The following is a 6,569-nucleotide window of genomic DNA, read 5'->3' on the forward strand; positions in this document are numbered from 1 at the left end:
GCCTGGGGAGGAGGGAGAGGATTTTCAGGGAAGCTGCCCACACTCTGGCTTGTGCTGGTGACGATCTGGAATTTATTTTTCCGTAAAATGAAACACCAACTTTATTGGCGTGACACCTCCGGCACGTCCGCCAGGGTTTGGGGTTCAAGCCCACCTTCAGTCCGACTAATGGTTGACCTCCATCTTCTTTTCTCCCCCGTTCCTGCAACCCCGTTAACCCTTCTCCTTCCCTTCGTTTTGCAGACCCCCTTTCCATATCCTCCTGCTCGCATAGCTGCCCCCCTTGGATGCGATGGGGACTGCAAGCTGCAGCCAGCATCATGCGTTTGGAAAGGAGGATGGCGGCACCCTCTAACCCGTGGAGTTGAGGACTGCGAGATGCCAAAGTTTGCAACATGCCAAGCAGCAGCAACTCCGTCGTGTGACATTTCTGGTACGTTTGAAAAGTTTGTGTCGCGAGGGCGGGCGCTGCGAGACCACCGGGGGGCGCTGTTGCCCTTCGCTGGGCCGCCGCGATGAATGGAGGGGATTCTGTGCGGCGCTCCTACGTAGTAGGCTGAGCCTCCCGCCGGGCTGCGCGCGCGCCTACAACTGTCACCGCCGCCGGTCACGCTTCCCCATGCGGCGCGGCTTGTGAGGCGCAGCCAGGTCGCATGTCAGAAATGCCCCTCGTTCCCGAGGCCGGGAGCGGAGGAAACAGCTCCGCAGCTGCAGGGGGCTGGGGTGATTTCTCTCTAACCCTGCGGGAGTAGGGAGCAGCCCTCGGAGCTGCCTCGGAAAGCCCCGTGCTGCTTCCCACCCCCGGGCAGGGGCAGGGGCAGGGGCAGGGGCAGGGGCCGGGTCTGGCTGGTAGCCAGCGGCAGACGAGGGGCCAGATCCCGAGGCACGATGGAGACCGGGTGGGCAGTGGGAGAGACCTGAACAACGCGGGCGCCGCTCGGGCAGCGCTGCTGGTGTTTGCTGCATGACGCTTCGCAGCCGAGCTGTGTGTGGGCAGTGCCATCCCCGGCCAAAACAGACACGAGGGAGCCCGGGCCCTCCCCCGCGTTTAGGGGGTGATGTTCAGCTCACTCTCATCATCTGCTCTTCTTCCCCCTCCCTGCCCACCTGCCTCCTCATCTTTAGCCCGTAAGGAGCTGCTGTGGACACAAAAGGCAGTTTCAGTGCAGAGGTGCTTTCACTGAACACCTTTCCTCCAGCCCCAGTGACAGCCCGGTTCCCTGAGATCCCCAGTGTGGAGGACTTGAAGTGAATGCGGGGGGGGGGGTAGTGTCTCTGAACCTGTTCCAGAAATGAAGTCGTTATTCATGAGTTGCAGCCATCTGAGAGGCTGGAAACTAAAAATGCACAATTCTGGGATACAAAGACAGACAGATGGGGCATGTGGGTGCGGGTTGTCAGCACACTTCTCTGTGTGCGCAGCATTTTAAGGAAAGGTGAGTCTCCTTCCTAGTTTCTTACCTGCTTTTTTTGGTGACGGTTTGTAAATTTTGGTGAAGTGTAAGAAAAACACAGGTCTGTCCCATGCTAATTGTTATTTAACTTATGTTAACTAGATTGGAAGCAGTAAGTATGTCTTTCCCCAGATCTTGTGCTGCACTTTTCCAGCTTCCTGGTGAAAAGTCAGTGCTGTCATTGCAGAGCTATTGTTTGGGGGGGAGGGGGCTAAAATGAAGTCAATATTAAGGTTACAGTAAACAGCCTATCTAAGAGAATGGCTAAAGGATGCCTTGTGCAGATGTTTTGCATGAAAAGCCTGGTAGGAGACTACGTAAGTGTGCTTTGCTTTTTTTTTCTCTCTCAATACAATGTGATCACTTCTACAGGGGATAAACCTGGCAAAGATGGGGAAACTTGGCTATGCTCTCCTGGTACTCCAAGCTCTACTGGTGCAATTGGATCTTGTTTGCGGAGCAGAGAAAAGTTATCCCATCCTGAACATTGCAGTGATTCTGGGAAGGACGAAGTATATCACGGAGAGAGACATCCGAGCTCTCTGGACCAGGGAAATGTCAGCAGACCTGGCCATTGATGTCAATGTAGTGACCCTTCTGGTGAACCAGACTGACCCTAAAAGCATTATAACACATGTTTGCGACTTGATGTCAGGCACCAAGATCCATGGGGTGGTTTTTGGAGATGATACTGATCAGGAGGCGATAGCCCAGATTTTGGATTTTATTTCATCTCAGACCTTTATTCCAATTCTTGGAATTCATGGTGGGTCCTCCATGATAATGGCAGACAAGGTAGGAAAATTGTTGTTTTGAAGCTTTTGTTGCATTAACATAATGTTGCTGCATATTACCTACATTACATGTGCACTGCAAACAGTTCAAAGGCGAATGCCTCTAATGGCTTTTATTGTGCTGTTTAAAAGCAAAAACTATATGGAGCAGCTTCCTACTGAATTATTGTATACTCTGAAAGATTTCTCTGCATCGTGTCAATAACATTTATATTTTTCCAGAATGAAAGTTATTTTGGTGAATATTGCTTTACTGCCAAATTGAATTTTCATCAGCCTAGAGGTACTGCATGTGATTTGCACGTAAGATTATATGACAATTGGCTTTTTAAGACTACTTATGCCAGTAAAATATTTTGCCCCACTTTGCATCATGAAGAAAAATGTTTAATGTTGTTAGCACACTTCAGAAACAAGTGCGGCACTCGAGGAGATCACATGTATTGAACGTGAATGAATTTGAGTAGTAGGACTTAGAGGTTTTATAAGAGCACAGACATTTAGGTTAGACTTGATTTTTCTGTTTGTAGCCTAGTGTGGATGACAGCAGTCTTGCATACTAAACAGATATTTATTTTTGTTATAACTATTTGGTGAGAAACCATGTGTTACTGTTAAATCCCCATAAAGTCAGCATGAAGTTAAGGTGTGCAGTTGGCTTGTCTATATATTCTAGATATAATATGAACTGATGTTTGTGAGGAAAATAGTTTTTTCTGCATAATCCACAATTGAATGGCAGACAAAAATCTGATAATTACATGCAGCACACCTGCCTGCAGCATTTTTAATTTTTTTTGAAACTTTGGGGACAGTTGTAGGCAAAGTCCTACAGAATACTCAGTGCTCCACCTTGGCACTTTGCATGATTAAGCCCTCTGCCACAGCCACCTTCTTTTCAGAATGATGGGTAAAACAGTTTCTTGTTGATGTGGAAGAGCTCTTAAAGAACCTTGTTTGTCACTTTATGTACAGAAGCGAGGATAATTCAACAAGGCATTTACTGACTGGAGAGTCACTTAGCTTTTCAAAGACATTATCTTTCAGCACATCAAGTCCTAAAACTTTTTATCAAAGCACAAATATTACCAAAAAATGAGGAATCATTATTATTCCATCATGGATGACTTTTCTGAATTAAAATAGGGGTTATGTCCTATTGGGTATTCAAGAATTCTCTGTTACAATTGAAAAATAGAAGGCGAGATGACATAATTCATTGGTTATGACAAATGAATCAGGAATGCTTCTGCACTTTGAATCATCCCCATTTCCATCTTTTATTAACAGGGACTAAAGGCATTCTTCACTATTTATCATCGAGTTAAACTGAAGGTGTCGTTTCAATCTCAGTGTTTTGAATGACCTTTCTAGTCACAACTGATGCTCTCACATAATGGTCCAGCTAATAAATGCTGAATTATAGTGGATGTTCTGTAAAAGGCCTGACATCCTAATTGATGCATTGAGTTCATCATGATAGATGTTAGCACCTTAAATAAAAAAGAGAGATGTGATGACTAGGTCACAGTTACTATTGCATACTTTAAAGTTATTTATGTGGGTATGGAGTCTTTATAAAATGCACATAATTTTCAGTACTTTTGCTCATGTTGTTGCATATGTTAACACACATGACCACACACATGCACTTAAAAACTATCAGCCTCTCCAAGTTCATTAAAAAATAGATATGGGGGATGGAAAGAATCCCTAGTCCTCCAGTGGCTGATGCAGGATTGTGATGACTTAAATATACTTTACTTGTAAGTAGCAGTACCTAGAATACAAAATATGTGTTTCTCTTTGGTTTAGTAATTTCCAATCTTTCATTTTTGTATTTCAGTAGTAATTAATGTGTCTGTGCTTCTGTTCCCAGGGTTAAAATGTTTGCTTACTGTTGCACCCTGTTTTCTTGGTTTGTAAGGTTTACGCCCAGGAATAAAAATATCCTGTCCATTTTTTTTTTTGGACAAAATGGCAGAACTGTCCTAAAGGAGCTCAGCTGAATAGAATCTTTGCACAGGTACAAGTAAAAAAAAAAGACCTCACTCTAAAATTGATTTTTGCCATGTACAGAATCTGTTCCAAAGCTCCGCTTGGAACACTGATGGTAATGAGATTTCCATATGTAATTCACTTAACCCTTTGGGGAATTAATTTCTCTAAGTTGCAAGTGAAATTCACTGCTCTGTCTTAAATTTCAAGTAGCTGAACTGTGACAGGACTGTATATGTGAAATCTATTCTCCATCCTAATACTCCTTGGCTGTTACTTCTGGATTTGTTTGTGCTCATGCTCTTATGTCCTAGAATATCTGAAGTCAATCCAAAAAAAAATCAAAAAAAAATCAAAGGTCTGCCCTAACTGAATGACCCATCAAGCTAGTGTCATTACTCTCATTAATCACTCGTTGAAATTATGTAATTAGCATCACATTTAGCACATTAATATCCTAGCCTGAAAGTCCAGGTCTCCATTTACAATTGGTTTGCCTTGTGACAGTCTTGGCCTGAGTCCAGAACAGGACCCAAACTCACGGTACTGAAGCCATAGCAAGACACATCAACTGCTCGGTTCATGCTTTGTCTCTAAGATTGTGGTCTCATTGCTATTGTCTGTATCAGCTTGGACTGGGTCATCATATAATTTTTTTCATGGTGCACACTGCACTCCCAGTATTATTATGCTACATATGACTTCTGCTGAGAGGAGTGCATATTCTTAGCTGTCAGGTGCTTTTGCCAAGTTACCCAGTAAACCATCATGACACAAAAGGAACCTCAGTTGTTCAGCAATTCCTGTATGAAATAGTGTTAACTTCGAATGCTGTAAGTATATTAGTTAGACAAAAGACTTCGGAAAAGCAAACATCTTGTTCTGGTAATGACTGGCTCCTTTATGCTTCTATAGATGATTTGCATGGGTAAGGATCACTTGCAAAATTCTTCCATGTTTTATATTACTGACGTAAAATATTGATCATTACTTTCTTCTACATGAACAAATGTTCAAACGTGTGATGCTCAGCCTCTGTCCTATCAATTTACCTAACTTTTGCCTCAAATATACACTGCACAGCAGTAATCTGTCTTGTGACTTTTAAAGCAGTGAGCCCAACATGAATGTCATCTATTGTGCAGTATTTACAGTGCTGTAAATACATAGAGAACCAGGTCGTAAATGCTGCATAGTTTGGAGCTTGTCTTCTATTACTCGTTTGGTGAATGGCATGTCCTACTCCACTGGTCTAGTTGACACAGCTGCATCACACTATGACAATTACCAGAATAGCATTGAAGCTACTTGCGTGATAGTCAGACCTAGCTAACATTCTTCCATATAACATCAGTGTCAGAATTCAAGTCAGCAAACTGACCACCAAGGTACAGTAGATACCACCCCTTCCACTGCACAAGGATATATAGTGTCTATCTCATTGCCAAATGTACAGTAGAAGTCTTATGCACTCCCCATTCAGCTGACAACAGTGGGTGCATGATTAGGCATTTAGATCAACTTAACCCTGGTCAGCTCATTGCTGTCTCTACCAGGATCTCCATGTCATCTCCAGGCTGGTTCTGGGCTCCTATGCTGCCCCTAACAGCTGGCTTAAAAGATTCAGGTAAGGTGGGATCCACTGTGCCAAGACAGATGCTAAGGCATGGCTGGGGCATCCAGGACAACCAACTGTATACCAGTGGTGCTGTGGACCTTGGAGAGCACATGCTGGATGACTGCTTTTCTTGCATTGGACTCTCTGAAGACCTCAAGTTGAATCTCAGACTCAGGGGCAAATTACTGACTCAAATCTGTTGAGCTGTTTGTTTGTTTGCTTTGAATCTTTTAAATCTTATTTGCCCACATGTAATTGCTATACAGTATTTATAACAACTTTCTGAAATAAAATACCATGGTCACATTTGTTTCAGGTTTTCAGTTTAATAAAATACTTTATGGGGGCCCTACCTGCACAATTAACAAACCTTAATTGTTAATGTGCATTAATAAGCACATGAAGGAGCGCTTAGAATTACTAAAATGTATTCCCATCATTCTAATGAAATCAAGGCAAACATTTTTGGTCCTCCTGATTAGAAACTTTTATAATAGGCATAAAAACTTTAAGAGAGATTTGCTATGTTGGGATTACTGACGGCTCTCTTGTATAATTAAATTACAGAATAAGTAGGGCATTCTCCCCGGGGGTTAATAAGAAACTGTACTTCTTGAAACAACTCTGAGATGGTTGAGCCAAAAACATCTGCCCCACAAAAAGAAAATTAAGCTTTATGTTCAAGTATTAATGGCAAAATATGCT

The 6,569-nt window shown here is 43.1% G+C and overlaps 1 long non-coding RNA gene across 1 annotated transcript in view; it reads left to right on the forward strand.

Moving 5' to 3' along the window:
• LOC109290745 overlaps nucleotides 1–5,332 on the forward strand; it is an 11,416-nt gene extending 6,084 nt beyond the window's left edge. Inside the window, exons 2-3 of the long non-coding RNA XR_002095670.1 lie at nucleotides 244–433; nucleotides 1,827–5,332. This is a non-coding gene — a long non-coding RNA (uncharacterized LOC109290745). The remainder of the gene's footprint in view (nucleotides 1–243; nucleotides 434–1,826) is intronic.
• Nucleotides 5,333–6,569: the final 1,237 nt, after the last annotated feature.

Source organism: Gavialis gangeticus, unplaced genomic scaffold (genome assembly GCF_001723915.1).
Source record: "Gavialis gangeticus isolate Ggan-Ray unplaced genomic scaffold, GavGan_comp1, whole genome shotgun sequence".
NCBI lineage: Eukaryota > Metazoa > Chordata > Crocodylia > Gavialidae > Gavialis > Gavialis gangeticus.